Source organism: Melospiza georgiana, chromosome Z (assembly GCF_028018845.1).
Source record: "Melospiza georgiana isolate bMelGeo1 chromosome Z, bMelGeo1.pri, whole genome shotgun sequence".
Lineage (NCBI taxonomy): Eukaryota > Metazoa > Chordata > Aves > Passeriformes > Passerellidae > Melospiza > Melospiza georgiana.
Genome location: NC_080465.1, coordinates 78814128 through 78835211, shown reverse-complemented (window position 1 = coordinate 78835211; position 21084 = coordinate 78814128). Strand labels below are relative to the sequence as shown.

The 21084-nt window shown below is 36.9% G+C and overlaps 1 protein-coding gene across 1 annotated transcript in view; it reads left to right on the top strand.

The window, feature by feature from the left end:
* The window catches only part of RIT2 (Ras like without CAAX 2), a 176468-nt gene that overhangs the window by 97321 nt on the left and 58063 nt on the right, over positions 1 to 21084 (top strand). The gene's annotated exons all lie outside the window — the stretch shown is intronic.

Below are 21084 nucleotides of genomic sequence, written 5' to 3'. Positions count from 1 at the left end.
TGCAGCTTGCAAGGGAAAACACAGTGGCATCATTTGTTGGGTGGCTGGTGTTCAATCAGGAGCCTGTACAGATGCCTGTGCTGGATATTTGTTGTGGTTTAATTCCAACATTCAGCCACTCACTCATTCCCCTCTGCTGCTGGTGGGGAGGAAAATTTGAAAGCAAACAAAAAAAGTAGACACTTTAATAATTAAAAAAAAAAAAAAAAACAAGCTTTAAAAATTATATTAACGATTATAATAATAATGAAAAGGAGAGAGAGGGAGGAACAAAGATCAAGAGAAACAAGTGATGCTCACCACCCACTGATTGATGTTCAGTGTGTCCCCAAACAGAAATAGGCAGCTTCTGGCCAAATCCCCTCAGTTTATGTCCTGGGCAGGACATTCCACGGTATGGAGTACCCCTTTGGCCTGTTTGGGGCAGCTCTCCTGGCCATGCTTTCCCTTTACTTTTTGTGCACCTGCTCATGGGCAGAACATTGTACATTAAAAAGCCCTTGCCTGCAGTGAGCGTTGCAGAGCAACAACTAAATTTCACTGTGTTGTCAACATTATTCTCATTCTAGATCCAAAACACAGCACTGTACCTGCTACTAAAAAGAAAATTATCTCTACCCTAGATGAAACAAGGACAAAAGAAAACTTTGAGAAAGCTCATCATCCCTGGAGGATTCCCATAGCTCATTTTTCACCAGCATAGGAAGGTGTAAGGAAAGAGCTGCAGGTGGCTCACATTCCACTTCTTTCCCTGCTCCAGGGCTGAGTGCAAAATGACATTTTAATAACCTTCCATGTATTTGCCAAAGCCTTCATTTCCCTGTGAATCTTGCTCTTGAGCAGTGTATACAAGCCAGGCATCAACCTGTTGTTAGCACAGAGGAGGAAGAGTCAGTCCAAACTTGCTGATTCATTCTGTTACTGCTGCTGCTGACTACGGACTGAACTTCTGAACCATGCACTCATCTTTTCTTTGATTTTGAATAAACAAAGTCCTAGGACCACACCACAGCAGGCAGAGCAGACTAGGGCACAATTCTGCCCCTCCACCCTTCAGGCTGGAAGCAACACAACCTCAGAATTTATCCTACCATTTTCCCCACTGGGGCACACATGTAAAGGGTGCAGTCTTTGCATACTTGTTGCTGTTTTTACAGCAGCAAAATCAAGGTTTCAGCCCAACCCTTACATGTTTAGCACAGTTCCATTTCAAGAAACTGTTTGAGCATATGCTTAATTAGGGTGGAAGTAATGCAATTTTTTTTCAATTTTATCTGCACTTGATTGAAGGCGTCCTGAAAGTGAGACAGTAAAAAACAACTTTGTAAAAATAAAAGTACCCCTCCAAAGTTGCATATTAATATAGACAGGCAAAAAGTAGGGTTTTTGTACAAAAATGTGAATTTCTGGGAACGAGGATAGCTTCCTATGTGTTTTTTGCAGTAGGAGGTCAAAACACTTGAAAGTAGAAACTTTGCCAGAATTTAATTACAGCTCATTAAGGTATTAATAATAATAAGAGCATGACCTAGCATTTAAAGAAATGAAGATTAATCAGTTTAATCATCTTTGATTTTTTAAGATTTGCTTGTATTATCGTCTTAATGACTCACTTTTTTTTTTTTTTTTCCCAGATGAGTTAGGAAGTTAGAGAGATCTGTTTTTAATCATATCTAACAACTTGCCTAAGAACAGTAACTTTAGTTTAACACAGTGTGACATTGTTTAAGTTGCAGTCATAAAAACAAAAATTAAAAATGTCCCTTATCCCTCTCACCTCCCAAAAACACAGTATAAAAAAACAAATTAAGGGTAAAACATGTGTTAATACCTCATCCATTATATCCAAATTTTACTATATAAAATCTATGGAAAAATGGCAGCTTCAAAACCTCTGAGTAAATTGTTTGATATAACACAGTTATTTAAAGAAGATCCAGGAAATCGCCAATTTTAAAATGACATTAAAGCACATTATTGCACTTGAAACTCAAGATGTTAAATGTCTACAAAACATCAAAATTTAGGATTCACTGTTAGTCATTTACATTACTAATCAGATATTTTTGTGGATCAGAACCCCAGAGACTGACTGGGTATTTGGGTATGGTGCCTTTTTTATTTGAAATTAATCTCTATTGGGTTTGATACAGCTCAGCTTCTTCATCCACCTTCTCCTGATGAGTATTGCTTCTAAAACAAGAAAAGGATGAACCTCCCTTCTATCATTACTGTATTTATTTCCTCTGTCACTCAGGAAATAGTCTTTCTCTCTGTTTCTATCTATGTCATTTTTCCCACTGAATACAATTAAAAATGTCAATAAGGAGAAAAATATGTTTTGCCAATTATTTTAGTCATCTGGTAGAAGCCCTGACACACATATGCAGTTTTCTGTGTGCCTATGTCTGTCTGTGTGTTTTAACACTGTAAATTAACACCAACATTGTGCTCAGTACAGGATATTCATCAGCACCACGGGCCACCCCTGGGGTATTTCTGTCATAAATAGTTCAACACTGAAATTTTGAATTCACTTTACATTTTCTCTGATGGTGGTGGGGAGTAACATAATGATGTGACTAATATAATGTCTTGGTTAAAAAAAGTAAAATTTGCCTTGGTTCTCTAGATTCCATTTATTTCTGCATCTTACAGTTTCTTGGATTTTATAACCTGAGGAAGCATGAGGTGTGGTTTTGTTGGGCTTTCCACCCAGTCTGTTCCAAAATCAGAGTTATATTATGTCAGATGTGCTGTGTCTGGGGCTACCTAAACAGCAGACTAAACCTTGTGACCTTCCTGTCATCGTTTGAAACCTTCCTAGCAACTAATTTAAACCCCACACCAGCTACAGTCACCAAGACCTGGAGTATTTTCCACTGAAGCCAGACCCCAGGATTATTCTGAGTGCAGGTGGTCAGACTGAGAGGAGTGCTCAAATCCTCAGAGCAATCCAGGCATTTTCACTTCATTCTGAATTTATGCAGGAATGTGGGAGTCAGGTGGCTTCCCTCCGATCTGTTTTGCTCTCTTTCTCTCTTTCTTCCTGTATGAAGAAAACTGTGTGGATTAGCTCCACTAAATTAAAAAAAAAATACAGATCTTTTTCCCTAATTGTTTTTATGAATCAGTTATTTGATAGAGGTCAGGGGGAGATTGAAGGTGTTTGTGTGTTTTGTGTGGTCAAAGAAGGAAATAGAAGAAGAGGAGGGTAAAAGTGGAGATGATTTATGTTTTCATTGGAGTGAAAGGAGCACTTTGAGCACTCTCCAGACCTGTGGCCTCTGGCTTGAACTGGAGTACAGACCCATGTACATTTCCCAGTGCCATCCACGGGAAAAATGCTGCTCATGGAGAAGCTGTATTCCCTTTATACCCTATTTTCTATCCCATCTGAAGTGAGTCAGATGTTTTCACTGATGATTGCCTGTGACTACAAGATGACTGACAATGGCAGGTAACCTTTTCAAGATTATAATGCTCTCAAAATCAGAGGGAGTTAGACCTTGAGAATTGTTTGATTTTATTTGGAGGATCTGCAATGCTGAGAATCCCTGAGATCTGCCAGGAAACAAACAAGCCCCCACCAAAACACCAAAAAAACCCACCAAAACAAAACACTGAAACAAAACCAGAATGAAATAAAAATGAAATCCAAAACAAAGAAACAAAAAAATGGTAGAGTTAAAAAGATCATAGATGAATCAGTAACCCTTGGTGATCAGTGACACTGAAGCCTGGAAGTCCTTTGGGAAACAATCACCACTTCAGACATGATGACATCTGCAAAAAATTCTGGAGTGCCCAAGTGTAATATAACAATTTAAAAAATTTCATGTTAATATATTCCTGTATTTTGAGACAGAGAGTATGTCACTGTCAGATATCTTTGTTCTTGCTGGGGTTTTAACCTTATTTGATAATTATTTGTGAAGAGAAAGAATATTTTATAGGTTTATATGTAGCAGTTCATTAATTATTGCTTTTCTTTGTTTAAAGCATACACCTCAGTCCTTTGTTTTGTTAGGAGGGAATTTTTGTGTAAGATAATTTTGTGTAAGGATAATTCCTAGACTAAAAATTTCCATTGAGCTTACTAAATTTCTGGGGAAGAACTTTCTTGTATTCAGTGTTACTTGTTCCTCACTCACTGTGGAATCTGGAGCACAAAGCCATGGCTAGATGGGGCATAATGGTAAAAGTGCCTTTTTACTCTATTCTGAAAATCTTTCCTGACATTCTTAGTAACAGGAGTGAAGAAATCCACGTTAATAATAGCTGAATTTTTCTTTATGCCAAAATATGTCTATCTAAGGCACAATTAATTTTTCAGAACTTGCTGGAGAATCTCCCACTGTTTGCACCATTGTTCTGTGAACAGAGAGACTGAATTACTTTCCACTGCTGTCAAACTGGCAACTTTTATTTCATTTAAATTTGACTCACACACACACAAAATACTGCTTTGACTAATTTTAAGTCCCTATAATATAAAAATAACTTTATATTTGTCCCTATTGCCTGACATTTTCAATATGGAACGTCTGTAAAAGAGAAATTGGTTTTTGTGGAGCACAGGTAAAAAGGCCATGTGGGAAACTGAAGACAATTAATGAAAAAAAACCCTCATAAAAACAGTGGAATAGTTCCAATGGGAATCTGTTTCATTCTACTTGTGCAATAAAGTTAAAGGCTTGTTGCTATGCCAAAATTACACAGTGGTGCAGAAATCTTATTTTTTATAATCAGCAAATTCCTTAACCTTGTGACTAGATAGTCTGCTCTTCTTCAGAAATGTTCCTCACCAAAGCAAGATAGGATTGAAATGGCTGTTTTCCTTCAAAAATTAAAAATATAAAGAAACAGCAAACTTTCATAGTATTGAAATCTCCAGCAGAAAATATTTCTGTAAAAAAATGTGGTATTTACACGGAAAATTAACACAATGCAATGAATACAATGTAATGATAAAAACCCACCCTACTACCTGAAATTAAGTACTGAGCTGTTACTCAGAAACCCCATACGGCCATTATCCACTTAAATGTATTAAGCCTTCAGCTTCTTCAATGCACGGTTTTATTTGTCTAGGTAGTGATTGAAAATAGATAATTTAGGTTATCTCCACTTTTCTATAGTGATGGAAGTATCAAAAGTGCCTATATTATATCCCTTTCCCTCCTGTGTCTGCTTCTCATTGAAATTCTACAGTCTGAGCAAAGTCAGACCTTAACGTTCTGCCTTTACCTGCTTCAATATCTGTGGTTTTATCTTGATGAATAATGCACCTAAATGACAGGATTTTGTGGTATTTTATTTGAACAATCACAGGAAAGACAGAGAATGCTGAGGTGACTTCGAACGACAGAAATGTGGGAACTTGATACTAAAAAATGGTGTAATGAAATAAAGTTTAGTTCATTATTTATATCAAGGTAGAAGTAATTGGTATAAAGGTCTGCAGCCAGAACATAAGCTACCCAAAATTTGGAATTAGGACTTTAGGTTTGAGGGTTCTTTAGTAGGCTTTCTAAATTCAATACTTGGGCAGCTTATAAAAATGCTAGAAAGGAGAGATTTTACAACTAACTGATGATATATCTGCTAACAAATCATCAGGAACAGATGGTATTCACCCAAGAGTTCCAAAAGAGTTCAAGTATAAAATTGCTGAACTATTAACTGTGCTTAAAATGGAATCAGCAACAGGGAAATGGAAGACGGCACGTGCAGAAGAGTCCAGGGAGCTGCAGACCAGTAAATCTGAGTTCTACTGAGCAAATCCATACCTACTACAAGAAAGAGTGGCAATAACAAATATATCAATAAACATGAATAAATAGGAATAACAAATATGTGAAAAAATATAATTTTACAGGCAGAACTTGTAGTGGTTTTCAAAAAGGCAACTTGTGCCTGACAAATTAAGTCAATAAGTATACAAGGAACAAGATTATGGCCATAGGTTTCATAAACTTCTAAAGAGTTTTATATGAATTGAAAAAACCCCAAAATTGAAGGAAAAAATATAAATGTTACTAAATATCGAAAAGAAGAACTAACAAAGATAGGAATAAATGGTAAAAAATGAAAAGTTATCACCTTTTTAAGTCCAGGTGGATAGAAATATTCCTTTTTGAAATAGAACCATCAATGTCTGTAGAAAAAGGTGTTAGACTTTCTGTTTAACTCCTTTGGTTGGTATTTAACTCTATTTTGGGTGGTAAAAATTACAGTTAAACATGATGAAGTTTAAGAAAAATTCTCAATATATTTAGAAGTTTAAGATTAATTCTCAATATTTTTAATAAAAAGAGTATACATTGTTCTTAAGAATACAAGATTGGGGGAGAATTAATTGATTAAGCATATTATATGTTAAAAAATGAAAATGCTTTGCTACAGAGTGCACAACTAAACTATGTAACTAATTGCTGTAGGAATCACAAATTGCTGTAGGAATCTTTTTTAATGGGTTTAAAAAGCAATTCAACCATTTATGTGAGGAATTTTTAAGGGAAACATGACATTCCTAATTCAGGAAGTGCCTGATCCTTAGATTCCCCAAAAGTGCAAGGAGACAGCAGTAGTATTTTATATGTTTCACCTGCTTTCATGTCCTGTCTCTGAGCAAGTTGCTGCTGTTGATGATAGCATGGAGGGACAAGACAGAGCTGTGGTCTAATTTATTCAGTGTCACGGCTGTTCTGCTACAACACGTATATAAAATGAACCATACCAACTGAATTTGAGAGGGCAAACACACAGAAGTCTCATGAAAACATTCATTTACATAAGTATTTACATTTCCATGTGCTCATATATAATACATTAATGTGTACAGCAGTATTAACACAGTGTTAATATAGAGTAATCACAGTAGTTATATTATGATCGTATGATCATTATATAATCATTGATATTATATGATAATTGCTGCTAACGATGGTTGGTATGGGTTTCCTCTGGGATTCTTTCTGGTTATTTTCCTTGTCTCTATTTCTGAGGTACTCTATTTTCCAAGCAAATGTTAGCTTGGGAGCAGATGTTCAGTCTGCACTATAAAACAGTCCAGAACACTGGTCCCAAGAGTTCTCCCTTTTCAAAAGTCTATGAATCTTTTAATACTCTTTCACTTTTCTAAGATCAGGGAGATTGTTAGCAGTAGTCATACTTATTAGAATAATTTCTGGCAAGGAAAATAAAAAAGTCATTAGATAACAAAGCCAATTCAATTAAAAGTAAAGATTTCCAGAAACCTTTCTTAAATCTGTGTTCTCTAAGCTAAAGTACATTTTAAATACACACATAAGACAAGAATCAGGAACGGTTTTAGAGACATCCCAGGAACCTGACCTCTGCTCCTCAGATCAAACATCAGATAACGTTGTCTCCCTCATGCATGATTATATGCATTGTCTAATTTCAAAGCAGAAAATAACCAGTAGTAAGGGGTGGAGAGATTCACTGATGCAAGCTCCAAAGCCTAAGGCTGACATTGCCTTTCAAAACAATTTTGGCTATGAGTGCTTACAAACAGATGTCAGGCTGGGGAAAAAACTGATCAGCAGTGCCACTAATTTGATGTCCTCAATGCTTCACTAGCTGGATGATTTCCCATCCTGGACTACTGGCCCATTAAACCTGTCTTTTATTACACAGCCATAAAGCTGAATGACAGAAAATACATAATTAAGACTAGTCAAATAGAAAGCAAAGGATCTGTGTTGATCCCATTTGTCTGAGATAGTGAGGGACAAATTGGAATCTAAGGGCCAATATAGAGCAACATTAAAGTGTTTGCTTTGTGTAACACAGAGCTGAGATCTTTACAGCCGTGTGGGGAAAACTCTAGGTGTATGGACAGAGCTATTATCCCAGTTATCTGACATGCTGGGAATAAAAAAATCAAACTTATTTCCTAACGTGTTTGTGTTACATTAAATTTTGTCCTAGGATGAGGAGTCTGGATAAGTTCTTTGTCAGTGACATGGGCAGTGCAATCAAAAGCACCCTCAGTAATCTTGGTGATGACACCAAGCTGTGTTGCAGTCACATGCTGGAGGCAAGGGATGCCACCCAGAGGGACCTGGAGAGGCTGGAGAGGTGGGACTCTCTGAAAATTGTAAAGTTCCAGGTCCTGCAGTGAGTCAGGGCCACGCCAATCACAAGCAGAGCCTGGGCAGAGAATGGCTTGGGAGCAAACCTGGGGAGAGGGACTTGGGGGTATTGCTGAGAAGCTCCACGTGGCCCAGCCATGGCAGTGGCAGCCCAGAAAGCCCCAGCTGTGTCCAGAAGAAGTGTGGCCACCAGGTCCCACCAGGTGGGGAGGGATTCTGCCCCTCTGCTCCTCCCTGTGAGGCCCCACCAGCAGGGCTGCATCCTGCTCTGGGTCCCCAGGGAGCACATGGACCTGCAGGGCTGCATCCTGCTCTGGGTCCCCAGGGACCACATGGACCTGCAGGGCTGCATCCTGCTCTGGGTCCACAAGGAGCACATGGACCTGCAGGCCTGCATCCTGCTCTGGGGAAGGTTGAGGAGCTCCTGGAGGAAGTCCCAAGGAGGCCACAGAGATGCTTTCAGGGCTGAGGGACCTCTCCTCTGGAGAGAGCCTGGAGGAGCTGGGGATGTTCAGCCTGGAGAGGAGAAGGATCCAGAGAGACCTTAGAGCCCCAACGAGTGCCTGAAGGGAATCACTGGAGAGGAACTTTGGGCACGGGCCTGGAATGGCATGACAAACGGGAGTGGCTTTAAAGTGACAAAAGGGGAAGCTCAGAATAGGTATAAGGAAGAAATTTTTCCCTGTGAGGGTGGTAAAGACCTGGCACAGGTAGCCCAGAGGAGCTGTGGCTGCCCCATCCCTGGAAGTGTCTCAGGCCAGGTGGGACAGGGCTTGGAGCAACCTGGGATAGTGAAAAGTGTCCCTGCCCATGGTAGGGGCTCAGAATGAAATTTACCTTTCAGTCCCTGACATCTTTAAGGCAGAAGTTATTCAACTTGTTTGCTACAACTTTGTTGCTCCTTCAGTCAGGAAGAATGGTGAAAAGATCACTAGAACTTAATTTTCAGCATCATAACACACATTGGATGAGGGCAAATTAAAGCTGCCAAATTAAGACTCAAATGTTTGGTTGTCTTTGAGCTGAACTTTTGACTGCAGACACACATTAGAGATGGTTGGGAATTGCCACTTTGTTCTCATTTCCCAAAGCTGTAAACACCACCTTTACATTCAATTGTTCAGGAAGAGTCTGTATGAATGTAGTCATTATCTTGGTATAAAATGCTTCATCTGTAAAAGCAGACTACTTCTACTGGATCAACATTAATATTTCAGGCAAATTTGAGATTCGTGTTCTACTCTAACTGTCTCTTTCTTTATGCAGTTTATTTTCCTAATATTTGCCATCTTGTAAACTTTTTATGAGGAAAATTCCAAATATATATATATATCAATCAGTGTTTTTTTTAAATCCCATATGAATTTCTGAAGTTGCCAGTCATACTAAACAACTTCAGGTATTCACAGGATGCACTGTCATGTATTATAATATACCATGTCTCATTATTCTTTGCTCAGATTCTTGAAGTAAAGACTGGAACTCTTGACCAAGATTAATGACTTGAGCCTAAAAAAATCAGTCTAATCTAATAACTTTGAATTTTAATAGCTTTTGAATTTAATACAGCTGTTGCCTCACTCTTGTTTTACTCAGACTTGTGGGTAGTGTGGCTTTTTTCCATGACAGATCTGCAGGTTTTGCTTTTGCGGCCTGCCTGCTAATTAATTCTGAGAATCTCTGTGTCCTTCACTGAAAAAGATATTCTAAAAGAGCCTTCAGCAACAATAGACCATTAATGTGGAGACTGATAAACCTTGTCTGCAATTTCTATTAACAGTTTCTAGTTTCTCCCTTTCATTTCTTCTGCTAATTCTTTATCTTTAAGCTTTGTCTTGTTTTTCTTCACAGAAGCATCATTAAGGGGCAAACCCTGTGAAAAAAATCAGATTATTTATTTTTAATAGAAAAGAAGATTAATTTGTTGTTCTGAATACAAAATAACATTTTAATGATGATTAGGGGTGTATAAATAGTTTGCAATAAGAGAGATTAATGCAGTTTTGATAACCATTATAGCAAAATATTGAGGGCAAACTGCTAATACATTGGCATCACTGATTTTATGAACTCATTTTATTTCAATTCCTGCTTTCATACAAAAAAGTGTCTTTGAATGTTGGAGAAGCATATATAGATATAATTTTCTAAGCAAAATAGAATGGGTAGGAATATTCAGCAAAAAATATCTGAGCAATTATGTAAATTGTTATGACTGTTGGAAATCAGAATGTAACTAAGCATTTACGTTTTACTGCAATATTTTTATTATTATTATTTCACCTTTAATAGAGGCTATTTTGTGTGTGGGTGAACCAGAAGATTATGTTGTAGCTAGCAAGAATGTTAACATAATTTTTGGTACACTGCGTTAATAAAACAAGTGTAATGAGCCATAGTGGTGTGCAATATCAGGTCAATGTGAGAATTAAACTGCAAGTAATTATAATACTAAGATTGGTTGTATTCTAATTATGCTATGGCTAATAGTACAGAGTCGATTGTCTGAAACCAAAATTATTTGGGCTGGAGTTGTTTTAGTATAGATGAATATTAGCTGATGCATTGTCATTGAAGTGATATTGCCATTTGTTTTTCCATAATAAAATATCCCTTGAAGAAGCAGTTAGAATTTTCTTCTAAATGGAAATGTAAAATGTGCTAGATTGTGAGGAGCAGTGACACTAGCTCCCTGCATTTATTCTGGTTTTTATGGTGTAAGTAATGTTAAGCAAATTTGTATTCCACGTATCTCATAATGCAAGAACATGACTGTAAAAATGATGTCTATAAAACTACTAATTACCAGAGAGAAGCAGTAGATGGATATAGTTATATTCTGAGCACAAATTGGACACTAGTCCTGAGTGAAAATTCACTTCATGCACAAGCTGCTTGAATTCAATCTTATTCTTAATTGAGAAGTGCAGGAAAATCTCCATTCATACAGAAAAATGGGGGGGAAAGAGTTGGAGTTTGCTACAGTAGTACATCAATATTAACATAAAAGGTCCTGTTAGAAGTATATCCTCACTGGGTAGGACTCCCCTCATCTGCCAAACCTAAAAAATCTGTGATTCGGTTGTCTTAATTTGGTCTTTTCACCCAATCCATCACTGTTCAAGGGGAGCAACGAATTCTGTTCTGTTCTGTGCAATCATATAATCATCTGTCCTAGGTAAAGATAATTCCTTGCTATGTAGTGAATATCTGTCTGCACTGACTCTCTCTTTTTGGTGTTATTAGCTGTGAAGGGGGACTGATATTTGGGGAAAAAAGTATGTTCTACAAAGTATATGGGTTTAGCTAACAAAATAGTTTGGCTTGGTGAATTTTGGCCCAAAGGAAAGGGTTCCTAAAAGAAGAATTCTGCAAAGATCCCAGCCCTACCCCCAGCAATTAACAGAGCTTGTCTTTCTATTTTAATTGTTGCTTCAACAGTATGCAAATTTACCTTACATAGAACTTTCATAACAAATAATATTCTCTCATAACAGTTTTTATCAACAGTATAATTTTCAGCAAATTTATCCCTGTTTCTCATTGTGATTGACCATGGACCATGCTTTTCCTTGCATGCATCTTTTTATCATTCGCAAGATAAGAATACACTTTATTTTAGAGATTATTCATCAATTTGCTCCAATAGACTACTGCAAAGAACACTGGCTCATCATAATTTACAATTCTTGCTGCTTAATGGATTGCATCACACACAAGCTTCTGGTTCTGCTTCTCTTTATTTCCCCAGTAACAGGCCCGTAAGCAGGAGCCGAAGCAGGAGCAGACAGGCATGTCCCCACTGCTGGGACCTGGGGAGATGTTGTCCTGCTAGACTCCTTTCTCATTTTGAGAAGCCTCACATTGGAGATTATGAGCCAATTCCCCTCATTTTCTAAGCTGATGAGAATTCAGGTAATAAGTTTTCTACATGCAAGGAAAGTATTCACCCATGAACGAATTCTTGTTATTGAAGTAAATGAAAGATCATTACATACATCAGTGACTTCAGTGTAAAAATCAGCACTGGGCTAGTTACTGCTAGACAGCTGCAAGGGCTGGATGCTCTGTAAAGGCAGGAACACCAGGAATCAGTAGTGAGGAGCTGCACTTTATCACAAGGCTGGGGCTTAGGCAACTCTTGTGGTTTAACCCCATCCAAACCCCAAGCCTCCCACAACCTCTTGCTCCTGCCCAACCAGCAGGAGTAGGGAGAAAATTGGAAGGGTAAAAGATGGAAAACACATGGGTTGAGACAAAGACAGTTTAATAGCAAAAGAAAAAGCCTTGCACACCAGCAGAGCAAAGAGGGGAATTAATTCCCTGCTTGCCATGGGCAGGTGGGAGTTCAGTCACTTCCAGAGAGCCAGAACCCACCACATGTAACACATGTGGCTTGGCAAAATAATCACCATCACTTCAAATATTCCCCCTTCCTCCTCCTTCCCTCCCAGCTTATAAATTGAGCACGATGTCACACGGTCTGGAGCATCCCTTTGGTCACTTGGGGTCACCTGTCCTGGCCGTGTCACCTCCCAAACTCTCGATCAGCCCCATCCCCTCCCCAGGCTGGCAGTGCAAAAAGCAGCAAAGGCCTTGGCTCTGTGCAGGCCCTGCTCAGCAATGACAGAAACAGCTCTGTGTCATCCACCCTGTGCTCAGCACAAACCCAAAACACAGCTCCTGGAAAAAATTTAACTCTACCCCAGCCAAATCCAGTAGACCAGCAATAGGTAGTCCTGCACCATGCAGCTCTGGTGAGTAGGGTCCAGATCCGCAGATAAGTCTGTGCTGAAGAGGCATATCCAAGAAGAAGACAGAAGTAAGATCTCTGAAAACAAGCTCTGGATCATGTCTGACAACAACCAGCATCAACCACTGCCCACAGATCATCAAGCAAGGCCACAGAGCTGGTACTATTTCATTTGTGAAAAAAAGAACACCTCGTGTCAGGATGTCGAGGGTATCTTACAGATAAAACAATATTCTAAAGAGGAATGTAGCAACCCCAGTGTTGTCATCAGTTTTTTAAGTTCTCAAGCTCTGTAAATAGTATATAATCAGTGTTAGATTTTAGCATCGGAGTCTGCTTGCATCCACTTCATTTTCAGATTTTCGGTGTGCAGGTGGTACCATGAGGAAGCTTCTCAGAGCACTTCTTAACCAGAATGATTGTGGTTATGTTTCAAAAAGGCTAGTGAAGCTGACAACAGGATCTCAGAATTCTGATGTCAACTCATCTTTCCATCCTCTGTTTTCAAGCTTAACACCCTGGAATGGTAAAGATCCACGTTGTTACACTAAAGAGTAGTAAACAGTAATCTCTAGTAAACTATAGTAATCACTGTGTGCTTTGGGACACTGCATTGAATACTAAGCAGGTCTATGCCTATACTTTGCATACTTTTAGTGGTTCTGAAAGCTTCCCTTTTTTAGCAGTAATTAAACTATGTGTGTATCAAAATATTTGTAAAGAAGATGTAATTTCTGTTGCATGTAGTAATTTTATTTTCATTCTCTATCACAGACTGGTAACCTAAATAAAATGATGAAAAAAACTTGCAGAAAGGATTTTCACCTCTGTCTTTACTTCCCTCTTTCCAAGTTTCCTTCACAGTTATGACTGTTGATTAACACAGAGCAGACAGCATCAATATTCATACTTTAAGGACAGCTATTGAGATCTATGTGTCTCTGGCTCAGTAATATGCAGATTCTGAGGGACTATTCTTTTTAGGACAGCAGAAATAGAATTTAGAAAGTGATTATTAATAACTAATAACATTGGCTACACAGTTTCATTGCTTTGCAATTACCTCAGAAGAGACTCCATTAGACCTGTAGGTACATCCTGTTTAACAAAGGCTCAGAGGAATATAGCCCTTCTCCAGAAGGATAGTCAATTTTCAAATCATTTAAGAATGAAAACAAAAGAAAAGTATAAAGAAAATCCTGCAGTCTATATTGCAGATTAAAGGCTTTTCATCTCAGTAAAACCAGCAGTTTGTCACATAAAACTCAATTCAAGTTAGTGATATTAATATTTGAGAGATTACATCAGGAAATTGGTAGGAAAGAGCCATTTGGTTTTATCACAGCACAAAAGATCTTCACTTTTTCAACAAAAGAGGTCTAGCTCTGGCTTCTCTCTCTCACCAACCTCTGTTTTATACATATTCAAGAGAATTGAAAATGTGTAAGGCTAGAGTAATGTATTCAGTTAGAGTAATGTATTTATTTATGTATGCATCAAGCAATGGAATTTCTACCATTTTCTAAATTATGATTAGCAAGGATTCCCCCTCTCTCATTTTGAATGCTAACAAATTAAGATACCATAGAAAACTGTGATTTCAAACCAACAGAGCTGACTTTGGCTGGTTGCAAGATATCCAGACAAAAGCTCTTGTCTGAGTTTTGCATAATTACATTTATACAATGCCGTGCCCTGGTCTGTTCACATCTGCATTTAGATTTCAGAAGAATCTTTATTCCTCCCTGAATATCTGTGTCTGGCAGTATAGAGAAGAAAGCTGGTGTCTGCCTGATCAGACATAGCCCTTATACTCTGCTCACAGGGTCAGATCTTAAATTCACAACCCTTAACATCATTAGGGTTGGGAAAAATCTCTGCTATGCTTGGAAATCTAAAATGTGGAGCTCTACAGCAGGATGAGTGGCACTCTAAAGAGTATCTCTGGGTGAGCCATATGTGGGAATGCTGATTTCCTTTCACTGATAAAGAGAAAATGGGGTCAAGATGACTAGCTCAGATGGAAGGTTATTATGTTTTATTTTCTTGGAAACTCACAGAATCACAGAATACTTTGGGCTAGAAGGGACCTTTAAAAGCCATCTAGTTAACTCCCTCTAGAGTAATCAGGGACATCTTCAAACAGATCCAGTTGCTCAGAGTTGCATTCAACCTGACCCTGAATCTTTCATATCTTGGGTCATCTACCACGTCTCAGGGCAGCCTGTTCTGGGCTTTTACCACCCTTTTTGTTAAAAACTTCTTTCTTGCATTTTACTATCTTAAAATAAAAGTGGATCCTCCTTCAGCTTTACGCCATTACCTCTTGCCCTATTGCCACAGGTGCCCATAATAAGTTTGTCCCCACCTTTCTCACTGGACCCCTTCAAGTACTGAAAAACTTGTGTGCCCTAACTAGTCTTAAAAACTAGGATAAAACCGTATCAAATCCCAGTGAAAATTAAATTTACAGCCGCCCATCTGTCAGAGCCTACAGGTAGAAACTACTGCATTATTCCTCCTGAGGTTTTGTGTTTGTAATTTAGTATGGTATGTGTGGCGTGCTTAAATTAAACAACTGTAAGAGCACAGCACAATAGGTGTGTACTCAAGAGCATCTGTAATAGACAGAGAAAAATTAGGGAGGCTCTGAATGAGTCTCAGAAACCATCTGTTAAACAGGATCAGAAATAATAAAACAATACAGTGGAAATCCTCTGTGGCTGATTTCAGGTGCACTTATGGTTTGAGAAGGACAGTGATGAAAATGCTATTCATTAATTGCTTCCTGCAAAACCTCCTTGCAGAATCAATCACCACCTGGAGACAGAATTAGGTTTTAGAAAAAGTTCCACAAATATGAATAATGGCAATAATAACAGCGCATACTTATATCAAGTCTAACATTTGGGAATCACAAGAACTTTGTAAATAGATTGAAAAAATTTAAAACTACAATGAGGAAGTTATATAATAGAACTAGCAAGTCTTATGTGCCAAAGAGAAAACAACATCAGGTTTTTATCTTAATATTTAAAGTGACTCCTGAACAGTCTGTGGTTTGCATGGGCTTCTAATTTAAAGGTTTTAACCAGAAAAAATCCTCCATTCTGAAGAAGAGTTTGCTCTTCTCTGAACTGTTTGTGATGCTGTGCAAGAAACAATACTTTTTTAAATTCAGTGCCCAGATTGAAGGTGAATAAATTATTCAGAGTGACTTCAAACCAATGCATTGCTTCAAGATCAAATTCAACAAAAACTGTATATTAAAGATACAATCTAACCAAAGTGAAAACTTTTTTATAGCACTCCCAAAACTGTACAAGCTGTGAAGACATCAGTGTTGTATCAAACTCCCACTTACCTACTTTGTTGCTGGTAGTCATCAGATCACTGTACAAAACATGGATGATCTGTATGAAGGGGTTTTTTTGGTTTTTGTTTTTTTGGTTGGTTGGTTTTTGGGATTTTTTTGTTTTGTTTTTTCCTTAAATCAGAAGACATCCTCAAAATTTCAACATTTTCACGGAGGAAAAAGGTTACAGGCTTTGATCTTTTACCAAGACATATCCTGAGCCTCGTGATAAGCCTCATAACAACTATTTTAGGAATTTGAAGATTTACATGCCTTTCAGTACGAATAGGAAATGGGGTTTTTCCATTAGAATTTACTTATTTAATTTATTAAGTTATTTAATGCAACTCTCACTCCTGCATTGTCTGAGTGGTTTCCTGTAGTACAATAAGCAAAATGTTCACGATCTGCCTCATGTGGCTCATTCTCAGCATAAGAGGAGCAATACATGATCAGTTAAATGCTTTTTTTTGTCAATGCTCACTTTTCTTTTCTTTTTTAAATAGATTCTGTTTTATTTTTATCGTAGAAAAAGTAGTTTAAGGAGAAATAATCTTAGTCTTGGGATGTAACAGGAGATTTCACTTTTAGATCCTCAAAAAGGTTATTTCTGAGGAGCTCCAAAAAGGGGATTTTTTGGATAAGGTTTGTTGCACCTGGAGAGAAACAAAGGGGTGGTTTAAAAATCCTTACTGCATTTAAGAGTTAAAATTATCAACTACAGTTGTTATTCAGACTTATGATATTTCAGAAATTATTAATCTCTATCCATAAGTGGCATAAATGTAGTTGGGTACAATGTCAGAGGTTGAGGATATCTGAGAAAGTGATGTCATGGGCTAGGAGGCAGGTCCAGCACCATCTCTGCCAGAAGCAAAACTCTCACACATCAGAGCATGACATTTGAGGGCTTCATGCTAAAGTTTACTGCATCATAAGCATGAAATGGGAACATGAGTTCTGGCTCTAAAAGCCTGTCCCTGACTTCCCCAATAAGGCCTGTGCATGGCCCATCAGAAATTGCAAAAGTTTGTTTAACAAGTAGGTTAATCTTCTAAATGCAGCACAGGAGATGGGCTGTGAAGCCTTTGAAAGTGTCACAGATGATCACAGCCCAGAAGTGGTGGGTCACCAATTCTGTCCTGGGCAGAAAAATCCCTGAGACTCAGCCGCAGCTGCAGTGGCTTGAAAAATGGAATTAGCTGCTAGGAAAAGGCGTTCTTGCCTTCACCAGTGAGAGGCTAAATGAGCATTTGTGGTCTGAGAGTCTCTGCCAGGCTTTGCCATCTGACACATGGGTTAACTGGCTCCTCAGAAATGTCTCGATTCTCACAGAGTGAAACCAGAAATGTAGCTGGCTGAAAGAGGTGGGGAAAGCTTGGTATTCGTTCATGTTCAAAAAAGAAGTGGCAGAGATCACCTGGGGCTGGGGAAGAAAAAGAGATAATCCTATTTAAAAATTAATTTATAATGAGGATCTGTTGTCAAGAAGCAAATAGAGGAACAACTGACAAAATCCATATTTTTGTCTCTCTTAAAAAAATAAATCAACATAAACAGTACAAAAATAATAATCTAAGATAACTGAGAAAAAAAGATGAAAGGATGAACTGGGATCCATCATTCTGAGAGACTGGGTGGCATGTTGCCAAATTGTGGTCCCAAAGAGAAAATTTACTTTGCTCATGTTTTAAAGGAATTTGTGTTGAACATGAGAAATGTGTAGGAGTTGATGGAGTGGAAATGAAAGTTGCCATAGTCAAGCTCAGAACTAAATCTCCAAAGTAAAACAGCCTATCAGACAAGTTGGACAATTTATATCATAGAATTCAAAATTAAGTGGAAGACGGAATAGCTGGCATAAAGTGTTTTTTAGCAAACATCTTTAAACAGATATCAAACATGTTGTCTCTACTTAAGGAAAAGAGACTAGGGAGAAGCTTCTGCTTGAACAATCATAGTATGTATATAAAGTAAAACAAAATATTTTTGCATTCTCAAAATTAGAATGACTAAAGCTACATTATTTGACAATCTAGAAAACAAAGTTAACAAAATTTCTTTTTTCAGTTTTGTGATAACTTCAGGCTGCACAAGGGACTAATGAGTAAAATTTCCTGGGAAAATGCTTCTGAAGGTGATGTGATGACCTCAAAATGGCACAGGAGCAAGCAATTCCCAAATGCTGGAAGTCAATCAGACAAGGCAGTAGGCTAGCTTGGATGAGCAGAAATTTATTTTTGGAGCCAAGGCAAAGTGTGTGCTCTAAATAAGCAAAGTCAGGTGATGTGGGAGAAACACAGAAATGCCTCTTGGCACTGCAGGCAGAAAATCTCTGTGGCGAATGTGCAATTGGAGATGAAGCTGACCAGAAATAAATTGGGTGGATGGGGAAAAAGTTGTTTTTAACGTACATTCTTGGACACCTTCTCTCTTGGAAAGTGCCAGGATTTGGACTCAGTAATTCTGATGGGTTGCTTTTAACTCAGAATATTCTGTGATTCTGCAAATCTCGTGAAAATACAGAAAAAAAAATTGTATATCATAGAAGAAAATACCTTTTCTGATTTTCTTTTTTCCTTTATTTGCATAAACCTCAATTGAATTGCAACATTAAACTGGTTACACCAGGAGTCCATTAAAGATTTAGTTACCTTCCGTGGTGACTGTTAAGAAGTTATTACTCAAAAGTCTATTTAAAAAGTTAAAAATAATTAAAATATATAGGCAAGATCATTACACATCATGAAATAATTTTCTAAGGAAAATGGTATATTGTTAAAGATTGTCTAAGATTTTTGTTCTGGGCTCAATAATTCAGAGATGAGAGTGGGGTTTTGTTGATTTATCATTTATTACCAGCAGTCTGCCCCAGACAGAGGAAGCTGCAGTACTGTGTCTGGACTCATTTAATGGTTTTTTGTTTGGTTTTGTTGTTGATTGTTTTTTTTATTTGCCTTTTTGCGGGGGGGTTATTTTTTTGTTTTGGTTTATTGCTTTGTGGAGGTTGGTTGCTTTGTGGAGGGGGATTGTGGGGTTTTTTTGTTGTTTTTTATTAATGTTTTTCATACTTAAATCTTGAAATAAAAGTTATAACTAATCTCCCAAACTGACCCATGCTGCAAGCACAGATGAGTTTTCTGCTCAAATCAAATAAATAGGGGGTTTTTTTTCATCCTTCTGATAATTTCAGGATCTCAATTTTGCAAACTTGTGCAGCAGTTTCACATTACAACATTTCATAGTTAGCATTTTTGTTGTTGCTGTTATTCGAGGTGTTTCTAACTGAATTTTTATAGCTGAAGATATTGGTATACATTTCTTTGCTTAAGGCATTTTTGGGCAGATCTGGATGTGGGAAAAAGATAATCTGTAATTAAGGTTCACCATAATCTCATGAGTTTTTTCCAAGAGTAGTTAAGTTTTAAGAGTTCAACAAATCTGAATCAAAAATTTAAAAATTGTGAAAAATATATCCACAAATATTCAAAAATGATAATTTAAAAACATAAAATCTGTGAATTGAGATAAAAGCTTACAGAGCAGGAAATATTTAGAGTTATATATTTATATTTATAGTAATAATTATAGCTATAGTTATACTTATTATTTATATTTTATTATTTATCATATTATATATTATTTAACATATATTATCTATTATATAATATATATTATATTTTATATATTATATATAATATAATATATATAATATATTAGATAATATATATAGTATATAATATATAATATATAGTATATAATATATAATATATTATATATTATATATTATATATGATATATAATATATTATATATGATATATGATATATGATATATTATATATTATATATTATATATTATATATTATATATTATATATTATATATTATATATTATATATTATATAATATATGTTATATGTTATATGTTATATGTTATATGTTATATGTTATATGTTATATATTATATATTTAATCTTATATGTTATATATTATATATTATTTATATTGATTCATTATTATTTATTATTTATTATTTATTTTTATTACTTGAACAAAGTTCTATGCCGATGTCTGGTAGATGCTATCTCACTATTCTTATTTCTCTCGTATCAAAATTAATGATATAAACCTCTAGGCAGGTTTTGGTTTTGTATCACAATTTGTATCATAATTTCCACAAAAAGGGAGAGCCACTGGGATGTCAAGACCATATCTTATAATTTTGTAAATGTGATTTTCTTTTTTTTTTTTTAAGTAGGGTTTTCATTTTCACTAATAAATATCATCTCATTCTATTTTAAGCTAATATATTCGACCCTCATCTGGGTACTCTTACTGTTTTTGAATGTCAAGTATAGTTTCATCTTTTTATTAGTCAGCCCTATAGAGAGGGTTTCATTTTAGAGCTTTTCCCCTCCCTCAATCAGCTGGTGAACAGTTTTCAAAATAGTCACTCATGTTCACTTTGCTAATCTTAACAGCACTATTTACTTTATGTGGCTGCTGTGAATATTATTTTTCTAAACATATAGCAATTTTTAATGGACACACTGGCACTGCTCACTGTGTGCTGAGACACCAGACAACAGTCTCAGTGCAGGAATTCCATGTGGCACAGCCAGGGATTTGGTCCAACACTGGGCCATGGACACCTTGATTTTCCAAGACAGGTTTATTGGGTAGCAAAGAATAAGACAACTGTAAACTGTAAAAAAATGGGGATGCAACTCCACTCTTTCTTGCTTTTTGTGATGGTAGTGACACTCAGATGCTCATTGCACATGGCAGAGGTTTCCATGCTATTTCATGAGCAGTGTTGCTGATGTTACTCTGCAACAGCAATCAGAATAGCA